Source organism: Heloderma suspectum, chromosome 1 (genome assembly GCF_057233095.1).
Source record: "Heloderma suspectum isolate Gila_16-S chromosome 1, 16-S_ref, whole genome shotgun sequence".
NCBI classification, from domain to species: domain Eukaryota; kingdom Metazoa; phylum Chordata; class Lepidosauria; order Squamata; family Helodermatidae; genus Heloderma; species Heloderma suspectum.
This window is the reverse complement of record NC_139458.1, coordinates 328785867-328813612: the sequence shown is the minus strand read 5'-3', so window position 1 is coordinate 328813612 and position 27746 is coordinate 328785867.

Below are 27746 nucleotides of genomic sequence, written 5' to 3'. Positions count from 1 at the left end.
TTTATTTCTATTTATTTATTTCTATACCGCCCAATAGCCGAAGCTCTCTGGGCGGTTCACAAAAACTAAAACCAAACAACACACAATAAAACAATTTAAAATATATAGAACATTAAAACCACAATATAACAATACAACCACAATAAAACCTAGCAGCAGTACAGGAGTTTAAAATACAGATTTAAAACAGCAAAGATAAAAATTTAGAAAGCTAAAATGCCTGGGAAAATAAAAAGGTCTTCACCTGGCGCCGAAAGGAGTACAATGTAGGCGCCAGGCGAACCTCACTAGGGAGCTCATTCCAGAGCCGGGGTGCCACAACAGAAAAAGCCCTCCTCCTAGTAGCCACCCGCCTCACTTCCTTTGGCAGGGGCTCACGGAGAAGGGCTGCTGCTGATGATCTTAAGGTCCGGGCAGGCACATATGGGAGGAGGCAATCCTTCAGGTAACCTGGCCCCAAGCCGTTAAGGGCTTTGAATGTTAACACCAGCACTTTGAATCGGGCCCGGAAATGGACCGGCAGCCAGTGCAGCTGGAAAAGTACTGGCGTAATATGAGCTCGCAGGCCAGTCCCTGTTAACAATCTTGCTGCCCTATTTTGGACCAGCTGAAGTTTCCGGACCGTTTTCAAAGGCAGCCCCACGTATAACGCATTACAGTAATCCAGACGAGAAGTGATCAGAGCATGGATAACTGTAGCTAGGCTATCTCTGTCCAGATAAGGGCGTAGTTGGTATACCAGCCTAAGCTGATAAAAAGTGCTCCGTGCCACTGAGTTCACCTGTGCCTCAAGTGACAGTTCTGGATCCAAGAGCACCCCCAAACTACGAACCTGATCCTTTAGGGGGAGTGCAACCCCCTCCAGAACAGGTTGATTATCACCTAGCCGGGCAGACGAACCACCCACTAACAGTACCTCCGTCTTGTCTGGATTGAGTTTCAGTTTATTGGCCCTCATCCAGTCCATTACCGTGCCGAGGCACTGGTTCAGAACAGCCACTGCCTCACCTGGTTTTGATGAGAAAGAGAGGTAGAGCTGGGTGTCATCCGCATATTGATGGCACCTCAGCCCACACCTCCGGATAACCTCCCCCAGCGGTTTCATGTAGATGTTAAACAGCATGGGGGATAGAATAGAGCCCTGTGGAACCCCATGGCACAATTGCCATGGCACAGAGCAATAATCCCCCAGCACCACCTTCTGGAATCGGCCATCCAAGTAGGAGCGGAACCACTGTAGTGCAGTGCCTCCAACTCCCAACCCAGACAACCTATCCAGAAGGATACCATGGTCGATGGTATCGAAAGCCGCTGAGAGGTCCAGGAGAATCAACAGGGTCGCACTCCCCCTGTCCCTCTCCCGGCAGAGGTCATCCCACAGGGTGACCAAGGCAGTTTCCGTTCCAAAACCAGGCCTGAAGCCCGATTGAAATGGATCTAGATAATCCGTTTCATTCAACAGTGCCTGGAGCTGTCCTACAACCACCCGCTCAAGCACCTTGCCCAGGAAGGGGATGTTGGCCACTGGCCTATAATTGTTAACATCCTCTGGGTCCAGGTTAGGCTTTTTCAGGAGTGGTCTAATTACTGCCTCTTTTAAAGTGGCAGGCACCACTCCCTCTCTCAAGGAGGAATTTACAACCTCCTGGACCCAGCCGGACAACCCCTCCTTGTTTGATTTAATAAGCCATGAAGGGAAAGGGTCAAGCACACAAGTGGTCGATCGGACTTGGCCAAGCACCTTGTCCGCATCCTCAGGCCTCAGTAACTGAAACTCATCCAATAAAACTGGACCAGACGGTGCTCTGAACGCCTCTACCAATGGAACTGCATTAATCGTGGTGTCCAATTCATGACGAATCTGAGCGACTTTATCCTCAAAGTGCCGCGCAAACCCGTCACAGCGTGCTACCGAGGGTTCCACCGTCTCTCTCCCTGGCCCAGAATGTAACAGGCCGCGAACCACTCGGAAAAGCTCCGCCGGGCGACACTGAGAAGATGCAATGCTGGTGGAAAAGAACTGCCTCTTTGCCACCCTCACCGCCACAGAGTAGGCTCGATAGTGGGCTCTTACCTGTGTTCGGTCAGACTCAGCACAAGTTTTCCTCCACCTGCGTTCTAGCCGTCTCCCCTCTTGCTTCATTGCCCTCAGCTCAGGTGTATACCAAGGAGCTGGCCGGGCTCTGCTCAGAGGGAGAGGGCGCTTGGGTGCGATCGTGTCAACCGCCCGAGTCATCTCTGCATTCCACAGAGCAACCTGGGCTTCAACAGGAGCACCAGCCATACCAGCAGGAAAATCCCCCAGAGCCCTCTGGAATCCATCGGAATCCATTAATCTCCGGGGGCGGACCATTTTAATAGGTCCCCCACCCTTGCAGAGGGGAAAGGCCGCCAGGAGTCTAAACCTCAGCAGGAAGTGATCTGACCATGACAAAGGGACAGATGTTAATTCCTCTACTTTCAGATCACCATCCTCCTGCCCAGTCGAGAAAACCAGATCAAGCGTGTGTCCTTTTATATGCATTGGGCCAATGACATGTTGGGACAGCCCCATGGTTGTCATGGCGGCCACGAAGTCCTGAGCCGCCCCGGATACAGCGGCCTCGGCATGGAAGTTGAGATACCCCAGGACCATCATCCTGGGGGTCCTCAACACCAAGTCCGAGACCACCTCCGTCAGCTCAGGCAGGGAGTCTGATGGGCAGCGGGGTGGGCGGTACACCAACAGAATCCCTAATCTGTCCCGGGTACCCAACACAAGGTACAGACACTCAAGATCTGCACTTGAATGAGCAGGAAGCCTGGAGAGGGAGATTGAATTCCTATAGACCACGGCAACCCCCCCCTCCCCGACCCTCAAGTCGGTGTTGGTGCTGCACTGAGTACCCAGGAGGGCACAGCTGGGAGAGAGTGACCCCTCCCAGTTCCCCCACCCAGGTCTCAGTAATACATGCCAGGTCAGCCCCCTCATCCACAATCAAATCATGGATGAGGGAGGTCTTATTTTGGGCCGACCTGGCATTCAGCAGCAGCACCACCAGACCCGAGGGCAGACTGGTGAGGCTGCCAGGAACCATCAGGTTGGGGGAAGAACCAGAAGAGGGGACAGCTGTAAGGTGTCTAGCCCCTCTTCTCCTCAGCTGGCCTGTTAATCCCCCAACGCCATACCTCCCCCTGCCCGTGACCACAGTTATAGTGGCACCTCCCCCACCCCCTGAGTTGCCCAATAGTCCTCCCAGGCACATATTAAAATATTAAGATATAAAATATACAACAGTTTAAAAGAATATAAAAGAGATAAAAGAGAACAGCAGCTAAAAAGGAGCAGATAGTCCACGTTTGCCCCTTCCCCTGGTCTTTAAAGCTGCTGCCCTCTGCTGCTGCTGCTGCTATTTGCTGCTGGTGTTGTGGCTGCTGGTGTCTCTGGAGAGGCAGGTGGGTAGATCTTGCGACTCCAAGTGCGACGCTAAGTGCGCACTTAGCGTCGCACTTGGCGCGACGCCGAGGCGCTGCCTCTGGCAGCCCCGCCTTCAGTACCTGTGGGCGGGGGCAGAAGCAGGCTCAGGCTCAGGCTCAGGCTCAGGCTCAGGCTCAGGCTCCACCTGGTGCAGCTGCTGGCTGGTCCTCCTTCCCCAGGCTCCTTCCCGAGCAGCCTCTGGCAGCCCCGCCTTAAGTACCTGTGGGCGGGGGCAGAAGCAGGCTCAGGCTCAGGATCCACCTGGTGCAGCTGCTGGCTGGTCCTCCTTCCCCAGGCTCCAGTCTATTCCATTTATTGCTGTGTTTTTAACTGGGTTTTTAATTGAAATGCCCATTTAAAATGTTTTTAGGCCTCCTAAAAGGGTAAACTTTCTTTGATTTGTTATGCTATGTTTTGATTAAGATTCTGTTTTTAATCTGTGTGTCATTATGGTGAGCTCGCTGCCTTGAGCACCATTTTGGGTGGAAAGGTGGGGTATAAATTTAATTAATAAATCAAACATGGTTGTTTTTCTCCAGAAGTGTAGCTTTCTCAAGATCCTGTCTCCAGGGGTGCATCACTGGGTCTTGCACTTCCTGTTTCCCCTGCGCTGTGAGCATCCAAAGCTACTCCTCTTACTAACACTCCTAAAGGGAACATTTCATGTTTAAAATAAACTCTGCAGTGTATATGTTAATGAATATGACCATATTGCCAAATCATAATTAATACAGCTCCCCAAGCATTTGACACATGGATTAATAGGTATCAGACATATTAACATTTTAGTACGGTGCCGAACCAAGACCTCCAGTTCTGCAGGGTTCTCTTAGTACTTCTGATACTGGCTCATCTTATCACCTTCACTGTTCACCAGAGCAATTCATTAAGTTCTACTAAACCTTGTATTATAATGTTTAGAAGAGAGAGAAACCTTATTCCTGGCATGGAAGACTGTTCTTCATGGCCTTTTCTTAGGGGCGCACTAGTGTGTCTTCTTTTAAAGAAACAAAACAAAACAAGAACCCTTCCTTATAATCCATCCTTCTTTTACTAAGCAGAGTAAATTGATTTGAATTAAGTTTTCCATATTGTAATTTATATATTTCCTGATCAAATGTTACAGCAGCTAATTGGATGTTCTAACATATTGGCTTGCAACTAAATATTAAGATTGATTTGCAAGTAAACCGAGCCTCTTTACCACCTAAGCCCTAAGCCTGAAGTAGGCAAGCTGGTGTCCTCCAGGGGTTGAATCTAGACTTAGTAATACCTAGAACAGGTCCAGTGAAAGAAATTGGTTAGTCATGACTAACAAGTCCAATTGATTTCAATGGGTCTACTCTAAGTGTTGTTGTTGTTTATTCGGTCAGTCGCTTCCGACTCTTCGTGACTTCATGGACCAGCCCACACCAGAGCTTCAGCCGTCGCTCCCCCCAGCTCCCCCAAGGTCGAGTCCGTCACCTCCAGAATATCATCCATCCATCTTGCCCTTGGTCAGCCCCTCTTCCTTTTGCCTTCCACTTTCCCTAACATCAGCATCTTCTCCAGGGTATCCTGTCTTCTCATGATGTGGCCAAAGTACTTCAGTTTTGCCTTTAATATCATTCCCTCAATTTTAAAGTCTGGCTTTATTTCCTGGAGTATGGACTGGTTTGATCTTCTCGCTGTCCAAGGCACTCTCAGAATTTTCCTCCAGCACCACAGTTCAAAAGCATCTATCTTCCTTCACTCAGCCTTCCTTATGGTCCAGCTCTCGCAGCCATAGGTTACTACGGGGATTACCATTGCTTGAACTATGCGGACCTTTGTTGTCAGTGTGATGTCTCTGCTCTTAACTATTTCATCAAGATTTGTCATTGCTGTCCTCCCAAGAAGTAAACGTCTTCTGATTTCCTGGCTGCAGTCAGCATTTGCAGTAATCTTTGTGCCTAGAAAAACAAAGTCTGTCACTGCCTCCACGTTTTCTGCCTCTATTTGCCAGTTATCAATCAAGCTGGTTGCCATAATCTTGGTTTTTTTGAGGTTTAACTGCAACCCAGCTTGTGCACTTTCTTCTTTCACCTTCATCATGAGGTTCCTCAGCTCCTCCTCGCTTTCAGCCATCAAAGTGGTATCATCTGCATATCTGAGATTGTTAATGTTTCTTCCAGTGATTTTAACTCCAGCCTTGGATTCATCAAGCCCAGCACATCTCATAATGTGTTCTGCGTACAGGTTGAATAGGTAGGGTGAGAATATACAACCCTGCCATACTCCTTTCACAATCTTAAACCAGTCCGTTGTTCCATGGTCTGTTCTTACCATTGCTACTTGGTCGTTATACAGATGCCTCAGGAGGCAGACAAGATGACTTGGTATCCCCATACCACCAAGAACTTGCCACAGTTTGTTATGATCCACACAGTCAAAGGCTTTAGAATAGTCAATAAAACAGAAATAGATGTTTTTCTGAAACTCCCTGGCTTTCTCCATTATCCAGCGGATATTGGCAATTTGGTCTCTAGTTCCTCTGCCTTTTCTAAACCCAGCTTGTACATCTGGCAATTCTCAATCCATGAATTGCTGGAGTCTACCTTGCAAGATCTTGAGCATTACCTTACTGGCATGTGAAATAAGTGCCACTGTTCAATAGTTTGAACATTCTTTGGTGCTTCCCTTTTTTGGTATGGGGATATAGGTTGATTTTTTCCAATCTGTTGGCCATTCTTGTGTTTTCCAAATTTGCTGGCATATGGCATGCATCACCTTGACAGCATCATCTTGCAAGATTTTAAACAGTTCAGCTGGGACACCGTCATCTCCTGCTGCCTTGTTATTAGCAATGCTTCTTAAGGCCCATTCAACCTCACTCTTCAGGATGTCTGGCTCTAGCTCACTGACCACACCGTCAAATCTATCCCCGATATTATTATCCTTCCTATACAGATCTTCCAAATATTCTTGCCACTTTTTTTTATCTCTTCTGCTTCTGTTAGGTCCTTGCCATCTTTGTTTTTGATCATACCCATTTTTGCCTGGAATTTACCTCTGATGTTTCTAATTTTCCGGAAGAGGTCTCTTGTCCTTCCTATTCTATTATCTTCTTCTGCTTCCGTGCATTGCTTGTTTAAAAATAATTCCTTATCTCTTCTGGCTAACCTCTGGAATTTTGCATTTAATTGGGCATATCTCCCCCGATCACTGTTGCCTTTTGCTTTCATTCTTTCTTGGGCTGCCTTCCAGTGCCTCAGCAGACAGCCTTCTTGCCTTCTTGGTTTTCTTTTTCTTTGGGACATTTTTTGTTGCTGCCTCCTGAACAATGTCGCAAACTTCTGTCCATAGTTCTTCCGGGACCCTATCTACTAAATCTAGTCCCTTAAATCTCTTCTTCACCTCCACTGCATATTCATTAGGAATATTAGTGAGCTCATATCTAACTGATCTGTGGGTCTTCCCTATTCTCTTCAGTCTGATTCTAAATTGTGCAATAAGAAGTTTGTGATCTGAACTACAATCAGCTCCAGGTCTTGTTTTTACCGACTGCATAGATGACCGCCACCTTTGGCTAAAAAGGATGTAGTCAATCTGATTTCGGTGTCGACTGTCTGGTGAAGTCCATGTATAAAGTCGTCTCTTAGGTTGTTGGAAGAGAGTGTTTGTTATGCACAGTGAGTTGTCTTGGCAAAATTCTATCAGCCTATGTCCTGCTTCATTTTGTTCTCCCAGACCATGCTTGCCTGTAATTCCTGGTGTCGTTTGACTACCCACCTTAACATTCCAGTCTCCTGTAATGAAAGTAACATCTTTTTTTGGCGTACTATCCAGTAGGTGCTGCAGATCCTCATAGAACTGATCTACTTCTGCTTCTTCAGCATCAATGGGTCTACTCTAAGTAGACCCATTGAAATCCGAGAGCTTCGACTATTGGGCGGTATAGAAATGAAATGAAATAAATAAGTATCACTAAGTCTTGATCCAACCCCAGATGTTTTGGATTACAATTCCCATAAGTTACAGTCAGCATGGCCAATAGAAGGGAATTATGGGAGTTGTATTCCAATACTTCTGGGAGACTCCAAGTTGCCTGCCCCTGCTCTGAGTCTGAGCTAAGTTGAGATGACCCCCTCCCTATTTCCACTGTCCTGTTCACGGGTGTGAAAATGGGAGGCATTTTGATCATTTTCAAGTAAGGGAGGCGAAATGAGGCAAAAGGTTCAGGGGATGGGATTTATTGATATTGGCAGTGGCAACAGCTGTTCTTGGCTGACAGTTCCTTAGGAAAACTCTTCTGCCACCACTGCTATTCATTTCAATGGGTCCATTCTAAGTAGGACTAACATTGGAAACTACCCTATATGTCCTGGCTCTGAACATCCAGTGATGAAAGAATCATGAGAGGGTGGCAAGCGGCACCAACGGGAGTAATCCGTACTCACCAACAAAGATGGCTGAGCTTTATGTTGCCCTTGCTGGTGTGTGATCAGCATTTATGGATTTGTGGTTTGTAGGCTCCCTTCTTTCTGCAACCTGCAGCTTACTCCATGTCCTTTATGTAGGAGGCGCTGTCGCCACCTGTGGAAAAAAAGGAAGTTGTTTCACTGGTACACAGTTCCACATATTTCAGGAGAAAGGAGGAGACATTACGTGGCCTTGGGAGTATGCTCAGCCTGGGGGTATGGAAGGCATTTGAGAGACCCACCCATTATGTGGGGTGCCTTGCAGCCCCCATTGCAGCAGGGGAGTTGGGATTCTGGGCAGATGTTTGAATCTGAAATTCTGAGAGCAAAACTATGCATTGTGCATAGCATTTCCCGGAAGCCAGTGGAGGCTGGTGGCTCCAGTTTTGGTAGGGCTATAAATCCATTCTGAGTTTCAGTCAGAACTAGCCAGAACTCTAAAGGAGCTCTCCAAGGTGCTGAACCTATTCTGGAGATTGGGTTCAGCACCTGGGATAGCTCCTTTAGTGGTCTGGCTGGAACCCAGAGTGGATTCACAGTCCCACAGAAATCAGAGCCACCGGCCTCCACTGGCTGAAGCTTCTCTTCTTCTTTTTACTGTAGTATAAGCTGGAAGGGGAGGGATAAACCATTCCCTTTCTCCCCTGAAATTTCAGGGAAAAATTGTGTTGGGGGAAAAGTTTAACCCTCCCTTCCCAGGGCACAGTGATCCTGATCTGAATTGGGACCACACATGATCACACTGAGGAGGAGGAGGAGGAGGAGGAGGAGGAGGAGGAGGAGGAGGAGGAGGAGGAAGAGGAGGAGGAGGAGAAGAAGAAGAAGAAGAAGAAGAAGAAGAAGAAGAAGAAGAAGAAGAAGAAGAAGAAGAAAAGACACGCCTCAGCTACATGCTACACAGTGAGCAAAGTTTGGCTCTGAGATGAGTGCTTGGGAGGGTTCTGAGAAGATACTCCACTCAGCCTTTGTGTTGCATGGGCCTGGGCCACCAGTTTTAAGTGTTGCACAGATGGTAGCCTTTTGCTGGCACAAAGTCTGCCCTTACCTAAACTTTTCTACTGGAATCTTTTCTATTGGAATAGCATTGTTCCCTGCTAGCACAAGCAGGTTTAAGAGGGGACCCCTGCCCCCGCATCCAGCTGGCATAAATCAAGGATAAGTTTGCATTATTATATTTATACTTCAATATAAAATAACTTCAACACCATAAATCAAGGACAGGTTTACACTGTTAGATTATATTTCAGTTTAAAAGAACTTCTATGTTGGGTCTTCTTGTGTCAACATTTGACTACTCAGATTATTCTAAAGCCCTTGTTGCTTTCCTTTTGCTTGCCTACTGCATTTCACTTTTAAGCCTTCCATGGCAGATTTTTCCCCCTTTTGGCATTGGCTGCATTGTTGGCATTTCAATAATGATACAAAATGGCCTGCGGAAATGAAACAGAACACAGTGCCAGAAGAGGATATCTCACCTCTTTATGTGAAAACCTCAAACATGCCACATGACTCATTTTCATGCTGCTAACCATATTAAGGGCCAGACTAAACATTCTTCAAATCATGCGTAGCAGAGCTATGTATGACGATTGGATTATTTATTTCCATGTAAGCACATGCGGCCCAATTCGGACTGGGAGCACGGCTCTCCAGGAGGGGGAAATTAAGCTTCCCCCTCCCATTTTGTCCCCAAATGCCCCCCCCAGGAGGGTTTAAAAAAAGAAAAAATGTCCTCACTGGAAACAATGAAGATGGGGGGTTGTTTATTTAACCCTCCCCTCTTTATGGGGGGGGGGTGACTGTGTGTGTGTGTGTGTGAGAGAGAGAGAAAGAGAGTATAATTTGGGGACAAAAATGGGAGGGTAAAAGCTTTTATCTTCTCCTGGAACACCATGGTCCCAATCCGAATCAGGGATGCACGCACCTATACAGAAGTAAATAATCCAACCACACATCACGCTGCTATGTGTGATTTGAAGAAAGTTTTAGCCCTCTTTCAACTGGACCATTCCAGTCATGGTGAGCAGGGGCGGGGGAGTGTGTGGGGAGAGAAAAGGTTTGGCTTCGTTTGTGTGATTATCACACACAGAACTTCCCTTCAAGAATATTCCTTTCTGTACATCCACCTTCAGAATGACTGTTTCCGATCAGGATGAGAATTTTGTTTAGTGCCCCATGACAACTCACTAGAAGCTCTAAAATCCTTGTTGACAGAACCCAATAACATGTGTATTAAGGTAAGAAGAGCACCCACATTTTTTATGCTTCCATTTAAGTAGGCTCCATTTTCTAATTAAATTTCACACAGTTTCTGGCAGGGAAAAAAAATGCTTCTATCATTGTTAATATATTTGTGCACAATTTGGGCAGCTTTGATCAGCTATGTCATGTCAGGCATCCGGTGGCTTTCATATTGATTTGCGCGTTAATCAGAAGACTTTTTTTTTTCATTTTACAATTAGCATACCAAAACTGTTCTGCAAGTTATCATGCTAATATGTTCTATCAAAGACTAAATTAACATTTTATTGTTGTTAACCAGAGGCAATGTTTCACATAAATTCAGTGGATGGTGCCAAACCTTCCCGCATTAACAGCTGCTTATATTTAAGAGCGCTTGATCTCTAGGAGACCAAATCTACATTCCTATGAAATAAAATGCTAATAATAATGCACTGCTGATGTACAGACACTGAATAAACTTTAGTGTGGGTTATGAGTTTTATTTTGATCTAAGCAATGAGGTTAACTATACCAAGAATATCAAAAGCAAATACATTTATTACATACCTATGGCTATGAAAGACTATAAAGATGATAAAATTGATTATTCTGCCTACTCCCCCTGTTATCTTTCCACACCTCTACTAATATCTGTGGTAAAATAGAGGGACGGGATAAGACCAACAAAATGCCATTGATCCTGCCATATTTATATGTCTTTAGAAATCAGTGAAACTGTGTGGTTTTCTTGCCATGCTCTTGAGATATAATCTGGACATCCTTTTATAAAATAACCCACAGTGCAGGTTGTCAGGGTGGTAGAGCTAATGTGTAACTTGACTGCCAAACAAGAGATGGCAAATGCTACTCTTTTAGCTTCCAGTTAATCTCATTAACTGCCTAGTGATTGCTGTTAGAATCTGCATACAGCACTCATTTCCGCTGAACCTCACTGTTGGAACAGTGACTTCCATATTGTGGAAATGCAGAACTCAATGAGGAACAGGTTGTTTTCAGGTTAGTCCATTTCAGTAATTCCCCAAATGAAACTAGAACCTAGGGATGTCGCGAGCATCCATTTGGGGGCTCGCGCTCGGTGGGCTCCTGACAGTTTGGCCCCTGGATGCCAGTCCGCGACTTCCTGCTCTTGCCCGACTCGGCACAACTGCAGCCCTCTCTGCCGGTGCTCAACAGAGAAGGGTGCAGTTGCTCTGGGCAACGGGAAAGGGAAGTGGTGCTTCCTTCTCCCTTTTCTGCAAGGCCGCCACGAGCAACTGTGCCTCACTCTGTGAGTCCCTCTCCCATCGCTGCTGCCACCCAGAGCAACTGCTCCCCTCTCTGCATAGTGCTCAGCATAGAGGGGCACATATGCTCTGGGGGGTAGCAGAGAGGGCAGGATGGGAAGCAAGAGGGAAGCGCTGCTTCCCAGTCGCTTCCCATCCTGCCCTCTCCGCCACCCTCCAGAGCAATTGCGCCCCTCTCTGCCAGTGCTCAGCAGGGAGCGATGCAGTTGCTTGTTGCAGCGGCAGCAACAGCAGTCACCAGGCCCCTGTGAAACACCAGCTGGCTCATGTCCCAGCGCGAACCAGGGGAGTGGGGGAGGGATCCTGTGAGCGGGTCACGGGGCGGACGCGGGTGAGTTTGCACAACCCTACTAGAACCACATTTGGGATGTGTTTCTGATCAAATCCACTGAGATCGTCATCGTGTCATGTCCAGATCAAACTCCACTCCACCAAAATGTAGCCACAGCCACACTGCAGTTCGATCAGGTGGTAGAAGGATTAGACGGTGCAATGCACTGTTACAAGGGTATGTCCAATCGTACAACGATCTTTGAAGAGGCTCCTTCCATGTACCCCATCCACTGATACTAATAATACTTTTAGTGAATATTGCAAAATGTTGCTGTTCCTTCACTCACCCCAACCTTTCCCACAGAAAAAGAGTGAAGTGACATGTTTTCACTTCCGTCTTATTTTCTTTTTACTGCTGTTACGGCACATCTTCAGCTAAACAACAACTGTTCAGGCCTCACACCACATGACTTTGATGTTTCAGTATATATAATCTAGGAATGTACGAAAGTCACTTACCTTTTCGAAGGGTGACATTCGCGGTGGGGGGAGGCGCTCCGTCTCTTCCCCCGAAATTCTGTCCGGCCGGCTCCACTCCATGGAGATTCCGTAGAGCTGTCGGCCGGGGCCGTCCACAGCTGGACATCCGGCCACTGGCCAGCCTGCAGGGATGCAAATGGCGGCTGCCTTAGCCACCGCTGCTTGCGTCCCTGTATCTTGCCATGATAGGTGTTGTAAATATTTATATAGCCTATCATGGCAAGCCAAAAAAAAAAAACAGCGGACGCAAATGGCAGTGACTACGGCGGCCGCCATTTGCGTTCCCTTTTTTCACCGTTTTAGCCCACGTATATATTTACGTAGGCTATTATGGTTAAAAAAAAAAATGGGGAACACAAATGGCGTAGTGGGCGCCATTTGTGTTCCTTTTATTCCTGCCGTTTAAGCCTACATAAATATTTACATAGGCTATTGCGGTGGGGGGGGGAAGGAACACAAATAGCGCCCATTATGCCATTTGTGTTCCCCTTTTTTTTTGCTGTGATAGCCTACGTAAATATTTACGTAGGCTAAAACGGCGAAAAAAAGGGAAAGCAAATGGCGGCCGCCGTAGTCACTGCCATTTGCGTCCGCTGTTTTTTTTTTTGGCTTGCCATGATAGGCTATATAAATATTTACAACACCTATCATGGCAAGATACAGGGACGCAAGCAGCGGTGGAATGCAGGGATGCAAACAGCGGCAGCTATGGCTTCCGCCATTTGCGCACCTGGCCGGCCAGGATTTGGGGGGAGGGGGGGAATGCCTCCCACCCCGCCAGAATTTCAGGGGGGAGGGACAGAGCACCTCCCCCCCACCTCGATTCAAATTTTGTTAAAGTTAAGTCACATCCCTATGAAGAAGCGAATGGCGGCTGCAGACGCGGCCACCATTCGCAAGTCAGTGCAGACAGCAGCAAGTAAGTGCTCCGTTTCGTGCGCCTTTCGTGGGGTGGGGGGGCAGGGGTGTCGTCCCGCCATGGATTTCGGGAGCCCGAATGCACTGGCATTCAGCCTCACCACGATCCATGGCGGAATTCTCTGACATCCCTAATATAATCTGAAGAACCACTAGACAATGCTGAACTCTTTGCTAGTGCAGCAGGTTTTAAGACTAAGTAATAAACACGCTTCTTAATATAGCAGTCAAAAAGATTTTAATTATCTTATATGATTCCTGCCCTGCCCCTATTTTCCAACTATGTTGTTGTTGTTGTTTGAGATCATAGACGATCACAATGACATGCAATATAGGCTGGATCTACACTTACTGCCTCTTTTCACTTCCAATGAGGTTTCACTGCCTGCCTTTCACAATATGCGGTAGCCGCCTCGAATTGGAACCAGGATTTCGCACTTCCGTGCTCCCGCTTTCAATACCCTAATATCCCGGTATTTCCCCTTAATGTGCTCTGATTTTCTGCCTTTGCTACCATATCCAGTTGTAGTCCCCTCCCCCGCCTGTCCATATGTGGCGGTGTTTGTATTTCCCTCCTGTCCAATCACAGCTCACAACAGCCCCATGTCTTCTTCTGGCTACCGATCGCATAGCTTCCTTAGTAGCCCCTGTTTCTTCAGCAACAAGCAAAGGGCTGGATGTGCGTGTGCTTGTCTGATCTTGGAAGCTAAGCAGGTCAGTCCCGGTCAGTGCTTGGATGGGAGACCGCCTGGAAATCATGCTTCCTGCACTAAGCAGGGGGTTATTCTATCCCTTCAAATGAGGTTAAGTTTTACCCCCTCCTATCCCCCGCTCTGGATGGGTTTTTTTAAAAAATTAAGGCATTAGCCTTGCAGAATCGGGGCTTCTCTGCGATGTTTTTTTTCCTAATTGAGGCATGATCTTCAAAGCTTCTAAGTTGTGAAGCATCACAACTTCGAATCTTCGAAGATCATGCCTGAATTAGGAAAACCTGTTCCTGGGTCAACTCCGCTTAGCATCCGAGATCAGACAAGAGCGCACAGGAAAACAGCACAGCGTTCGAGTATGAACCGAGCTTGCGCATTCGATGAAGCACTGCAACAGGGAAAATGGGTGAGTATGAATAATCTAGGGATTACGAAAGTCACTTACCTTTCTGTGGATTATGTTGATGGTGGGGGGGAGGCGTTCCGTCCCTCCCCCCGGAATCCTCATTGGGGGGGAGGCGAGCTGTTCCTCCCCCTCGGAATCCTCCACGGCCGGCTGTGCTCCACGGCAGCTCCACGGAGCAGCCAGCCAGGCCCAGCCAGGCCAGAGCCGTCCGCAGCTGGATTTCCGGCTGCAGAGGGCTCTGGGGGGGGGGGGAACCCCACGTATGCAAATGGCAGCGGCTATGGCCACCGCCATTTGTGTTCCTTATTTTTGCCATCTTAATCTACGTAAATATTTATATAGACTATGACAGCGAAAATAAAGGAGAATGCAAATAGTGTAGCGGGCACTATTTGTGTCCCTTTTTGATTCACCATTTTAGCCTACTTAAATCTTTACGTAGGCTAAAACGGCAAATCAAAAAGGGACGCAAATAGCACCCGCTACACTATTTGCGTTCCCCTTTATTTTCGCCATCATAGTCTATGTAAATATTTACGTAGACTAAGATGGCCAAAAATAAGGAACGCAAATGGCGGCTGTAGTCGCTGCCATTTGTGTACGCGGTTGTTGTTGTTGTTTTTTAAACCCAGCCATGATAGGCTACATAAATCTTTACATAGCCTATCACATCGGGGGGTGGTGGGTTTTTTTTACAAGACTGCAAATGGCGGCAGTGGCAGCCGGTCAGAAGACCAGCTGCCGGAGCCACCGCCACCACCCAGAAGATCCGTCCCAGGTGAGTCTCGTTCCGGGGGGGATCCGCGGGGGGGCGGGGGGGCAGGCCGTTCCGCCATGAAGTTCGGGGGGCCAAATGCACTGGCATTCGGCCTCACCGAGATCCGTGGCAGAATTCTCTGACATCCCTAGAATAATCACGTTTTAATGCAAGAGCATTTAACCCGACGGGACACCGAATTCATTGTGATGGCGGGTGCAATGTAGATCACCCATAGTCAAGTTAAATTGATGGTGGCACTGATTTATAGTTGTAGTTCAATGGAATTAGGCTTTCCTGACATCGCCTCAGAAGAGGGATGGGGTTATGGCTGGGATGGTGGGGAGGTGAGCACCATCGGCACAGTATGCATCCTCACACCAGGACACTTGCATTAGGGAGCATGACCATGATGACCACTGCCCACAGGCTTTTGATTCCAGCACACCCTCCCATTACTTCAGTGAAGGATTAACCCATTGCCTTGGAGCCAAAGAGGATGGGGTTTTTCTTACCTGCCAATAAATTGGCCACTCTATACTGATATTTGAGTGTGTGTGTTTGTGACAGGGGGTCCTGTTGTAAGGAAATTGGTAGTTCAAGTTAATGGGGTCACATGTATTGGGAATTAGGGATGCCTGTTGCTTGGAAATCCAGCCCTTTGGGGCTTGATGGACTCCGGCTTCCTGGCCAACTCAGCTTGCATTTCCAAGCTGGGCCACAGGTTTTTTTCTCAACTCCAGAGACTTTCCCCCCACATTTTAGAAGATTGAGCCACAATTTCTGCAAATAGAGATTTGCACAAATTGCAAACAATGTTTGAGCACATTGCACAATTTGCACAAGTTGTGGTCAAATTCTGTGAAAGTTGCACAAATGACTCAACTTTGTACAAATTGCAGCCGTAATTTTTGCAAATTAAAAACCATGGGAAATCTGCTAACTGGCCCATCTTGCTGCAGACTGAGTCAGGCCAATTATCAGAAAATGGACCGAAGGAGAAATGCAGATGAAAAATGTGTGCATTTTTGTGCAGTCTTAAGACAACATTTGCACGTTGCAGCTGAAACAGTTTGGAGTGAATGTGTAACTGTGGAAATCTGACAAGCTGAGCAAAAGCAAACTTGCCATATTAACCATGCCTAGTTCAGAGGACATGGGGTAGGCATGTCCACATCCTCAGGATGCACAGGCTGAAAAACATCCTGCACATACAGGCAAAAGCATGATCACATGTGTCTCATGTCAAATGAAATTCATTGTGAAGTTTAGAACATAATGAAAGTATATACATGAAGCAATACATACATCTCTTACATGCTGGATGTAACTTTTCTCCCCACAGTAGCCATTTGAGACAGGCTATGTATGGAAAAGTGTACATAGACTGGATTCCAAATGGAAGATATGTGTAATCAAACAGCCAGAGTTAATAATTCCAAGGGGAAATTAACAGAATAAAACACCTGTTCCTATCTCACAAGAGCTGGTGGATTGTCTCCAATATTTTCAAATGAAGGTGTTTAATGTGATGTAATCAAGAGAGCTTTTAGAAGCATAACTGGCTTTATAAAGCAGGGGTAGGCAACATTTTTGGTCCATGGACACATTTGGCAATTTGAGAAGCTGTTGTGGGCACCACAACAATATGGATGCCTTGGGAGGCATGGCAAAGGACAAGTAACTAGGGATGTGCAAATGAGCAATATTCCAAATTGCTAGGATTCTCCAAACTAGGGGTGGACGAAAGTCACTTACCTGTCGTCGAAGCTTGTTTGCGGTGGGGGGGAGGTGCTTCGCTGCTCCCCCCGCGAAGTTCAGGCCGGGGGGGGAGGCTTCCCGCCTCGCCCGGCCGCGAACTCCAAAGTTTTTTTTTTAAAAAAAAACGCCCCCGTGATAGGCTACGTGACGATTAATGTAGCCTATCACGGCTAGATCTGCAAAGTCAGCCGTGATAGGCTACATTAATCGTCACGTAGCCTATCACGGGTGACTTTAAAAAAAAAAAAAAGTGCGTACGCTAATGGCGGCCCCCATAGGGAGCCGCCATTCGCATTCCTTATTCGGTCGCTGTAGTCTACGTAAAGATTTATGTAGACTACGGCGAAAAGAAGGGCAACGCAAATAGCGTTGCCCTTATTTTCGCCGTAGTCTACGTAAATCTTTACGTAGACTACAGCGAACAAATAAGGAATGGGAATGGCGGCTCCCTATGGGGGCCGCCTTTAGCCGTACGCGCTTTTTTTTTTTTTTTTTTAAGTCATCCGTGATAGGCTACGTGTCGATTTACGTAGCCTATCACGGCTGACTTTGCAAATCTAGCCGTGATAGGCTACGTTAATCGTCACGTAGCCTATCATGGGGGGCGTTTTTTTTTTTTCTTTTATTGGAATGGCGGCGGTGGCAGCCGGTCGAAAGACCGGCTGCCGCTCCCGCCCCGCACCAACACCCGCCGAACCGCCGGCCGGACCCGCCGCCGGGAGAGACATTAAGCAAAGGTAAGTCCCGTCCCGGGGGGGTGCGGGGTGCGGGGGGGTGCGGAGAATTTCTCCCCGAAACTTGTTCGGGGGGCCGAACACGTTGGCGCTCGGCCCCCCGAAGTTTCGGGGAGAAATTCTCCGCACCCCCCCGCACCCCGCACCCCCCCGGGACGGGACTACTCCTACTCCAAACATAGTTCACTGCTCATCTCATGCCCAATTCCTGCTCATGTTTCCAATTGCCGCTCACTTTGTACAATTGGGAAACATGCACAAATCAAGCAGTGATCGAATGGGAGATTTGTGTAAATCTCCCCAAATTTGCTAAAATCTCCCCAAATTTGTGCCACTTTCTTAATTTGCACAGATTTCCTCCACAGACTAAAGCCGGGGTGAGTCAGTCTACCAAGGAAATTTGTGTAAATTAGGACATTTGTGCAAATCAAACTGGGAATTGGAACAAGGTTAACTTGAGTGTGTTTTCAACAATTTGCAAATATTTTTGGTGAATATGTGCCAGTGCCCCCATTTGGGGCTTTGAACGGGACATGTTTGCATGTTTTGTGAGCAAAATTCCCATATATCCTAACATGTAACCTGTCCAAGTACAAAGCAGAGGTGGGATCTGAGCCCAACACATTAAACAACCCCTGTGAACCCACAGCTTTTGTTACTAACAGAAACAGCAATCTCAGTTGCCAGTAAGAAAATGCATTCTGTGTTTTTTTTAAAAAAAGTGGGATGGCCAGTGGATCTTGCCAGGTAGGGGCACATTGATGCCTGAAGGCACCACATAGCCCAGCTCTGTTATAAGCCAATGCCACTTGCTGAACATTTCTTTAGTACATTTGGAATTGGTAATAAGGTTGCAGCCTGGGCTGCTGTAAGGCCCCAGGCCTGAACCAAGCTATCAGTAGTGTTAGAGGGGCTTAGATACCCCATAATGCTCTCAGACTTTGGTTCAGAAGGCTGCTTTTTTTCCCTAACAGGCCTCTTGATTTACCAGGATGAGTCAAAGAGTGATAAGGCTCATGGTATGGCCTCAAGCACATTCCAGACCAATGAGTGGAGTGTCTTATCAAGATGTGCCTGGGAAGTGAAGTTTGTTTGTCTTAATACTGCAGGTGGCGGTGATGGGAACCAAGCACTGCTAGTCTATGCTGGGAATGGATGCTAGTTGGCGCTTGCTAGTGTCATGCTGCCTCACTGTAGGGATGTACAAAAATGACTTACCTTTCGCGGATTATGTTGATGGGGGGGAGGTGCTCTGTCCCTCCCCCCGGAATCCTCACCAGCCGGCTGTGCTCTGCAGGGATTCTGCGGAGCTGCCGGCTGGCTCCGCCAGCAGCCGGATATCTGGCCACTGGCTAGCAGGGATGCAAATGGCAGTGGCCATAGCCGCCGCCGTTTGCGTCCCTGTAGTCAGCCATGATAGTCTACGTAAATCTTTACGTAGCCTCTTATGTCTGACTTTAAAAAACAACAACAACGCGTGTACACAAATGGCGGCGGCTATGGCCGCCACCATTTGCGTTCCTTATTTTGGCCTGTCTTAGTCTACGTAAATATTTACATAGACTAAGACGGCAAAAATAAGGGGAACGCAAATAGCGTAGCGGATGCTATTTGCGTTCCCTTATTTTCGCCGTCTTAGTCTATGTAAATATTTACGTAGACTAAGACAGGCCAAAATAAGGAACGCAAATGGCGGCGGCCATAGCCGCTGCCATTTGCGTACGCACGTTGCTGTTGTTTTTTAAAGTCAGACATGACAGGCTACGTAAAGATTTAAGAAGCCAATCATGGCTGACTACAAAAATATTTATGTAGACTAAGACGGGCCAAAATAAAGAACACAAATTGCGGCAGCTGTAGCCGCCGCCATTTGCGTACGCGCATTTTTTAAAAAAAATCAGACGTGATAGGCTACATCAAAATTTACATAGCCTATCACATTTTTTTTTAACCTAGCTGTGATAGGCTACGTAAATCTTTACATAGCCTATCACATCTTCTTTTTTTTTTTTTACACAGGAAATGGTGGCGGCGGCAGCCAGTCAGAAGACCGGCTGCTGCAGCCACTGCCGCCGAACCACCGCCGGAGCCACCACCGGAGCCACCACCATCTGGAAGATCCGCCCCAGGTAAGTCTTGTCCCGTGGGGATCCGCGGGGGTGGCGGGGGGGTGGCAGGCCATTCCGCCACAGATTGTGGGGGGCCGAATGCGCTGGCATTCGGCCTCCCCGAGATCTGTGGTGGAATTCTCTGACATCCCTACCTCACTGCTGACACGTGTGGTATAAGACCCATTTTACCCCATTGTTCTGGGTTCAAAGAAGCCGTCTGATCCAGCCATTGGGTATGCTTGTGTGCTGATTGTACTTAATAAAGTATCTCCTTGTAAGTAAACCTGGCTCTGATTTATCACTACCTTGGCACCTCTAAATTAAGAGTTCGAAGCCTACTGCAGGGGCAATACAGCTGCCCCCACCCCCAATGATACCTAGCAGACTGCCTTCCCTTATATATACCCAGGTGACCCTTCAGAATAGGGATGTTGGAGAAATTCTCTGCAGACTCAAATGAGACCAGATTCCAAAGAATCCAACCTCTGAAGTCCACAGTGAACCTGCCACACTCACCTCCTGGTCTGGAGGAGTTCTCACGAGGCAGCTCTCCGGCTTCCTTTAAAATGCGATACGCTAATGGCGGCTGCCATTAGCTTATTGCAGGAAAGTTACAACCGTAAATGGGGTATTGTATGCCTTTCGCAGCTGTAAAACACTTACTTTTATGTAAATACAGCCATAAAAAGCTGTAATTTAGGTAAAAATAAGTGCTTTATGGCCGCAAATGGTAAAATATGCCATTTACAGCTGCAATTTCCCCATGATAGGCTAACGGCAGCCGCTATTAGCGTATCATGTTTTAAAGGAAGTTGGAGAGCCGCTCTGCCAACTCAGGTGCAGCAGGCCTTCAGAGGACTCCGCAGGGCCCCAAGTGGCCTGAATCGTCCCGCAAGGGACCCCCCCCAGAGTAGACAGTGGGGGGATTGTGCACCCCCACTTCAGATCATCAGAGGAGGCCTTGCTGGTCATTCCAAAATGAATGGAACATCACCACAAAGTACCCCGAGAGTGGGCCTTCCCTGTAGCAGCACCCACCCCCTGGAAAACCCTCCCTCGTGCAGTTTGGGAGGCAGGAAACGTAGCATCTTTTAAATGCCTCCTGAACACACATTTGTTCACTGAGGCTGTCCCTGAGCTGTAAGTAAATTAATCATGCTGCTCCTTTTTACTTCTCCTTGCAATGTTCTTTACTGTAGTTGGAAGTGTTTTTAATGTTGTGTTTTAATGTTGTGTTTTTAATATTGTATTTAAATGTATTTTAATATTTATTGTGAACCGCGGAGGGATTTTATGATATTCAGCAGTATATAAGTGTCACAAATAAATACATAAGAAAAATAATATTGTCCCCTCTGGAAAATCTGAGCCCTGGTAAAGTGTCCCCTCCTGTTTCCCCATGTCGGGGCCTGCACAGAGGTTTGGCACTATTTTGTTTTCATTTGGGGATATTTCTTATTGTGAATTTAATAACATAAAGACATAAGAAGAGTCATGCTGGATGAGACCAAGGGTTCATCTAGTCCAGCATTCTGTTCACACAGTAGCCAACCAGCTGTTGACCAGGAACTAGGGGTGAACGAAAGTCACTTACCTTTTCTCGCAGCTTTTTCGCGGTGGGGGGGAGCGCTTCGCTGCTCCCCCCGCGAAGTTCAGGCCAGGGGGGGAGGCTTCCCGCCTCGCCCGGCCGAAATTCAGGCCGGGGGGGGAGGCTTCCCGCCTCGCCCGGCCGAAATTCAGGCCGGGGAGGAGGCTTCCCGCCTCGCCCGGCCGCGAACACGAAAGTAAAAAAAAAAAAAAAAAGTCCCCTGATAGGCTACGTGACGATTCACGTAGCCTATCACGGCTAGATCTGCAAAGTCAGCCGTGATAGGCTACGTGAATCGTCACGTAGCCTATCACGGGTGACTTTAAAAAAAAAAAGCGCGTACGCGAATGGCGGCCCCCATAGGGAGCCGCCATTCGCGTTCCTTATTTAGTTGCTGTAGTCTACGTCAATGTTTACGTAGACTATGGCGAAAATAAGGGCAACGCAAATAGCGTTGCCCTTATTTTCGCCGTAGTCTACGTAAAGATTGACGTAGACTACAGCGACCAAATAAGGAACGGGAATGGCGGCTCCCTATGGGGGCCGCCATTCGCGTACGCGCTTTTTTTTTTTTTTTTTTTTAAAGTCACCCGTGATAGGCTACGTGACGATTCACGTAGCCTATCACGGCTGACTTTGCAAATCTAGCCGTGATAGGCTACGTCAATCGTCACGTAGCCTATCAGGGGACAGTTTTTTTTTTTTCTTTGATTGCAATGGCGGGGGCGGCAGCCGGTCGAAAGACTGGCTGCCGCTCCCGCCCCGCTCGAACACCGGACGAACCGCCAGCCGGACCCGCCGCCGGGAGGGACATTCAGGGAAGGTAAGTCCCGTCCCGGGGGGGGCGGGGGGCGGGGGGTGGAGGATTTCTCCCCGAATCTTGTTCGGGGGGCCGAACACGTTGGCGCTCGGCCCCCCGAAGTTTCGGGGAGAAATTCTCCGCCATCCCTACCAGGAACCCAAGCGGGGCATAAGTGCAACAGCGCCCTCCCACCTATGTTCCCCATCAGCTGGTGTACATAGGCTCACTGCCTCTGGTACTGGAGGTAGCACGTACCCATCAGGACTAGTAGCCATTGGTAGCCTTTTCCTCCAGGAATTTGTCCAAATCCCTTTTAAAGCCATCCAAATTGGTGGCCATCACTACATCTGTGGTAGTGAATTCCATAGCTTAACTATGTGCTGTGTGAAGGACTTCCTTTTGTTGGCCCTGAATATCCTACCAATCAGCTTCATAGAATGACCCCCAGTTCTAGTATTTTCAGAGGGGGAGAAAAATGCCTCCCTATCCACATTCTCCATGCCACCCATAATTTTGTAGGCCTCTATCATGTCTCCCTCTACCCTCCTTTTTTTCCCCAAGCTAAACAATCCCAGCTGTTGTAACCTTCTCTCATAGGTGAGATGCTCCAGTCCCTTGATCATTTGAGTTGCCCTTTTCTGCACTTTTTACAGTATTGTTTTTTAGGTGTGGTGACTAGGGATGGCAGAGAATTCCGCCACGGATTCCAGTGAGGCCGAATGCACTGGCATTCAGCCTCCCGGAATCCGTGGCGGAATGGCCTCGTTCCCCCCTGCCCTCCCGCGGAACCCCTCAGGACGGCACTTACCTGGGGCGGTGGAAGGGGTGGCGGCGGCAGAAAGGGTGGCGGGGGCGGCGGCAGGGGCAGCAGGAGCAGCGGCGGGGGCGGCAGGTGCGGTGGTGGTGGAAGGTGTGGCGGCAGCAGAAGGTGCAGTGGCGGGGGCAGCGGAAGGTGCGGCGGCAGGTGTGACAGGTGCAGCGACAGCAGGGGTGTGGCTGGGGCGGCGGCAGCTGGTCTGCTGGCCAGCCGTGGCTGGGAGTAGCGTACGCAAATGGCAGCAGCTATGACGGCCGCCATTTGCGTTCGCTATTTTTAGCCGTTCTAGCCTACATAAATATTTACATAGCCTATCACGGTTAAGTACAGGGATGCAAACGGCAGCCATTGAGGATTCCGGGGGGAGGGACGGAGCACCTCCCCCCCCACAGCAAAGCAGATCCACGAAATGGTAAGTGACTTTCGTACATCCCTAGTGGTGACCAGAACTGAAATCAGTATTCCAAGTGTGGTTGCACCACAAATTTGTATAGGGGCCGTATGGTATTGGCAGTTTTATTCTCAGTTCCTTTTCCAATTATGCCTAACATGGAGTTTGCCTTTTTGACAGCAGCCACACACTGGGTTGACATTTTCATCAAGCAGTCCACCACAACCCCAAGATCTCTTTCCTGGTTGGTCACCACTAGCCCAGATCCCATCAGGCTATACTTGAAGTTGTGATTTTTTGCCCCAACGTGCTTTACTTTACAGTTGCTTACATTGAACTGCATTAGCCATTTAGATGCCCATTCTCCCAGTTTGGAGAGATCCTTTCGGAGTTCTTCACAATCCCTTTTTGTTTCAACCACATAAATAATTTGGTGTCATCCACAAACTTGGCCAATTCACTGCTCAATCCTAATTCCAGATCATTTATGAACAGGTTGAAAAGCATTGGTCCTAAGGCAGATCCCTGTGGGACCCCACTATTTACTTCTCTCCATTGGGAGAATTTACCATTTATTCCTATTCTCTGCTTTCTGTTCTTTAACCAGTTACTGATCCATTAGTGGACCTGTTTTCTCATTCCATGACTGCTACGTTTTCTCAGGAGTCTTTGGTGAGGGACTTTGTCAAAAGCCTTTTGGAAGTCCAAGTAAACAATGTCTACTGGATCACCCCTGTCTACATGTTTATTGACATTCTCAAAGAACTCTTAGACATAAAGACATTAAGCTAACCAGCCTGTAATTTCCCAGATCTCCCTCTGGATCACTTTTTGAAAATTGTTGTTACATTTTCTTTTCTTCTTGATTTATTATAACGTTTCATTTTTTGCATGATGCTTGGATATATGCTGCTTTGGCTTATATTTTAAGAAAAGCAGGATAGAAAATTCTAAAGTAAAGAGAAATAAAAATAAATTTGCACTCTCTATTGAAATGAATGGGAAGATGTTGAGCTCAATTTCTACACTAGTGTTTCCAGTCCACACAGTATAAGAAAGGGTTAGATCTGAGCAACTGCAGTATGTTTCTGAAGTCAGTGGGTTCAGGTATCTATAAATTAAGGTGATTAAAATTTGCTCACCTTAAAAAAGAGAGAGATGTTTAAAGGAACTGACATTTTGATCATTAAAGGTTAGGAAGTGCAGTAAGATTCTCAGATGGGAAATGCTAAGGACTGTATTATTCATTGACTGTTTAAAGACAGCTTAATTAAGCCAAACCAAAGGTCTCTTTTAAAGTCTTGGATCAAAACACAGCCATAAACTTATCATACTCATTCATCCCTAGACCCTGTGCCCTTTTTCTTGCCTCTCCACTACTTTCCCTCTCTTGAAGGACATATTCATACCAGAGGGATCTACAACCTGAAATTTCTGCTAAAAAACTGACTCAGCACAGTTTTGGTCTTGTCTTGGTATTTTCTGGATGTTTTTCATCCTGCACACCCTGAGGATGTGGACATGCCTACCCCATGTCGTCTGTACTAGGGATGGTCAATACTGGCAAGTTTGCTATTGCTCCGTTTGTCAGATTTATCCAAAGTTATGTTCACTGTTTCTGCTGCCATTTGCAAATTTTGTCTTTTAAAGTCTGCACAAAATGCATACATTTTTCATGTGCCTTTCTCCTAATATATGCATTTTTGTGCACACTTTTTCAAATGTATGCATTTCCCTCATATTACAAAAAAATTTTTATTTTGCAAATCATCAGAACCTGCCTTGTAACCCCTGTAAACATGAATGGGAGTGAAGGGGGGGGGGAGTTTGCACATCCCCAAACTTGTGATTACATTAAAATAAATGTATTTTTTTTCTTTTCTTTTTAAGTGCTCTTTAAAATGCACATTTAAAACAAAAACAATTTCCACACTTTAATCAAGGGGAGGAATGCACACATCTGGAAAATGTGCATGGAAGTACACACTTTTCCTATTTAAAATGTGCAGTTTCCCCATTTGAACAAAAAGAAAAACAAGTGGTATGTGAAATTGGAAGTGAAGCAAACTGGACTTCAAAGTGGTGTTCGGAGAATCTCTGCAAGCTTGAACATCCCTGGTTCTCCCATCCCTATATTTGTGCTCATTTTACCTAAGATGCACATTTTGTGCACACATTTTCCTCACTCATACGCACATTTAGGTGTGCATTTGTTAATTGATGGGCTTGCTTGCAACATTCAGAAAAATGCAGATTTTTGAGTGCAGCTACATTCAGGTTTGTGTAGACATTTGGGGAGTGTTAGATACATTGGCATAAAACTGCTAACACAACAAAATGCTCATCCATTCCTACTCTAGACTCTTGCCCATCCTGGCTCTTGAAAGCTGCCAGAGATGGACTGCATTTATGAACCCCAGAAGTAATCAATGCTTCTCTGAAATAGGGAGGTGGTTTGATCTGCCTTAAGCGGGCAGTAGTGAGACCCCTTTGTGGGGAAAACCCCCACAAGTTCTTATGACCATCTGCTCCCATCAGTAGTACATGCCCTGGTCTCCTCTCGTTTAGACTACTGTAATGAGCTTTATGTAGGGTTACCCTTGAAGATGGTTCGGAAGCTGCAGCTGGTACAGAACGCGGCAGCTCGCCTGATTAAAGGCAGCCGCCGGCGAGATCACATCACTCCAGTGCAGAAGGAGTTGCACTGGTTACCAGTTGTTTTCCAGGCCAAATTCAAGGTGTTGGTTTTGACCTTTAAAACCCTATATGGTTCTGGCCCAGCCTATCTTAAGGAGCACCTCCAGCAACACCAGACAGGCCGCTTAACAAGATCAGCCTCGGATGGCCTTCTCTCTGTCCCATCAGCCAGGACAGCTAGACTGGAGGGGACGAGGGAGAGGGCCTTTTCTGTGGTGGCCACCACTCTGTGGAACTCCCTCCCTAGGGAACTCCACCATGCCCCCTCTTTAATGAGCTTCCGCCGTGAATTAAAAACATGGTTGTTCAGACAGGCATTTGGGGTGGGTTAGGGTATTTTAGAAAACATTTTTATTGTAGAATTTTATTGTTTTAAACTGTTTTATTATACGCTGTACATTGCCCAGAGTGGCTGGGTGACCAGCCAGATGGATGATTAATAAATTTAATAATTAATTAATTAATTAATTAATTATCCTATGGCCAAGGACATTTTCCACTCTGTATCCAATCTTCCATTTCTGAGCAAGTTGTTGAAGCTGGTGTCGGCCTCCCAGATCATGGTAATCTTGGAGGAAATTGAGTATTTGAATCACTTCCAGACCTGTTTTGAGATGGAAACAGGCTTCATTACCCTGATGGATGACTCACACTAGTGTAGTGTAGTGTAGTGAGGAAGTGTAGTTCCCCTGGACCTTTTGGTGGTTTTCAGTATCATCAACCATGATTTCCTTTGGCATACAGCCTGCCACAGAGTAAATCCCAAGGACTCTTGAACAAATGTCTGGATATAGTTTTGGGATGGATGAGGGTGACAAGCTGAAGCACATAAGACAAAAGTGCTGTGGATAGGAAAACTGACTGATAGGGATAGATGGGTACCACCAGTTCTGGATGGCGTTGCACTCCCTTTGAAGGACCAAGTTTGCAGTTGGTGGGTTCTTCTGGACTTGGCACCATCTGTGGAAGCACAGGCAGCGTTGATGGCTGAGAGTGTCTTTTACCAACTTCAGCTGGTACACTACCTGTGACCCGACCTGGTGAAAGTGAATTTAGCCTCAGACATGCACGCATTAGTCACATCTGGACTACTGTAATGCACTCCATGGGGGCAGACTTTGAAGGCAACCCAGAAACTTCAGTTGTGTCCTGTCTAGCTCAGCTCAAGGTTCCCAGGGGAGCTGATCTGAAGCAGTTGCACTTCCTAGAAGGGCAAAGCAGAGTCGAATCCAAAAAAGCAGCAAGGCAAAGGCAAAGGTGACTGCAATGGCTGGAGCTCACTCAGAAAGAGCTGTTGTCTTCTGAAGCTTTATGAAGGCTGACAGCTCTTATCTCCACCCACTGAGGAGCTATCTGTGTGGGAAAGGGCTACTTTTTATTTTTTTATTTTATTTATTTATATTTAATTTCTTAATCGCCCATCTGGCAGTCACCCGGCCACTCTGGGCGATGTACAACAGTACAATTCAAAATAGTATAATTACACATTAAAACACTGTCTAAAAGTACCCTAACCCACCCCTATGAGTCAGCAGCTGCTGGCTCCTCTGGCATGGGGCTGGTGAGAACTGTGTTGGGAGGTGGTGCCCTCTGAGTCTGGAGAGTCTTCTGGCTTGAGGGGTGCCAGGGTGATGGATGATGGCTCACTGGAAGATGCCTCCTCCACCTCAGAGCCAGCGGGGATATCAAGGCCAGAGAACAAGACAAGGTGGTGCAGAATTATACCACTCAGGTGCTCAATGGGGCCAGATGGTCAGAACATATTACACGTATTCTGTACCGGTTGCACTGGTTACTGATGCAGGCCCAATGCACAGTGCT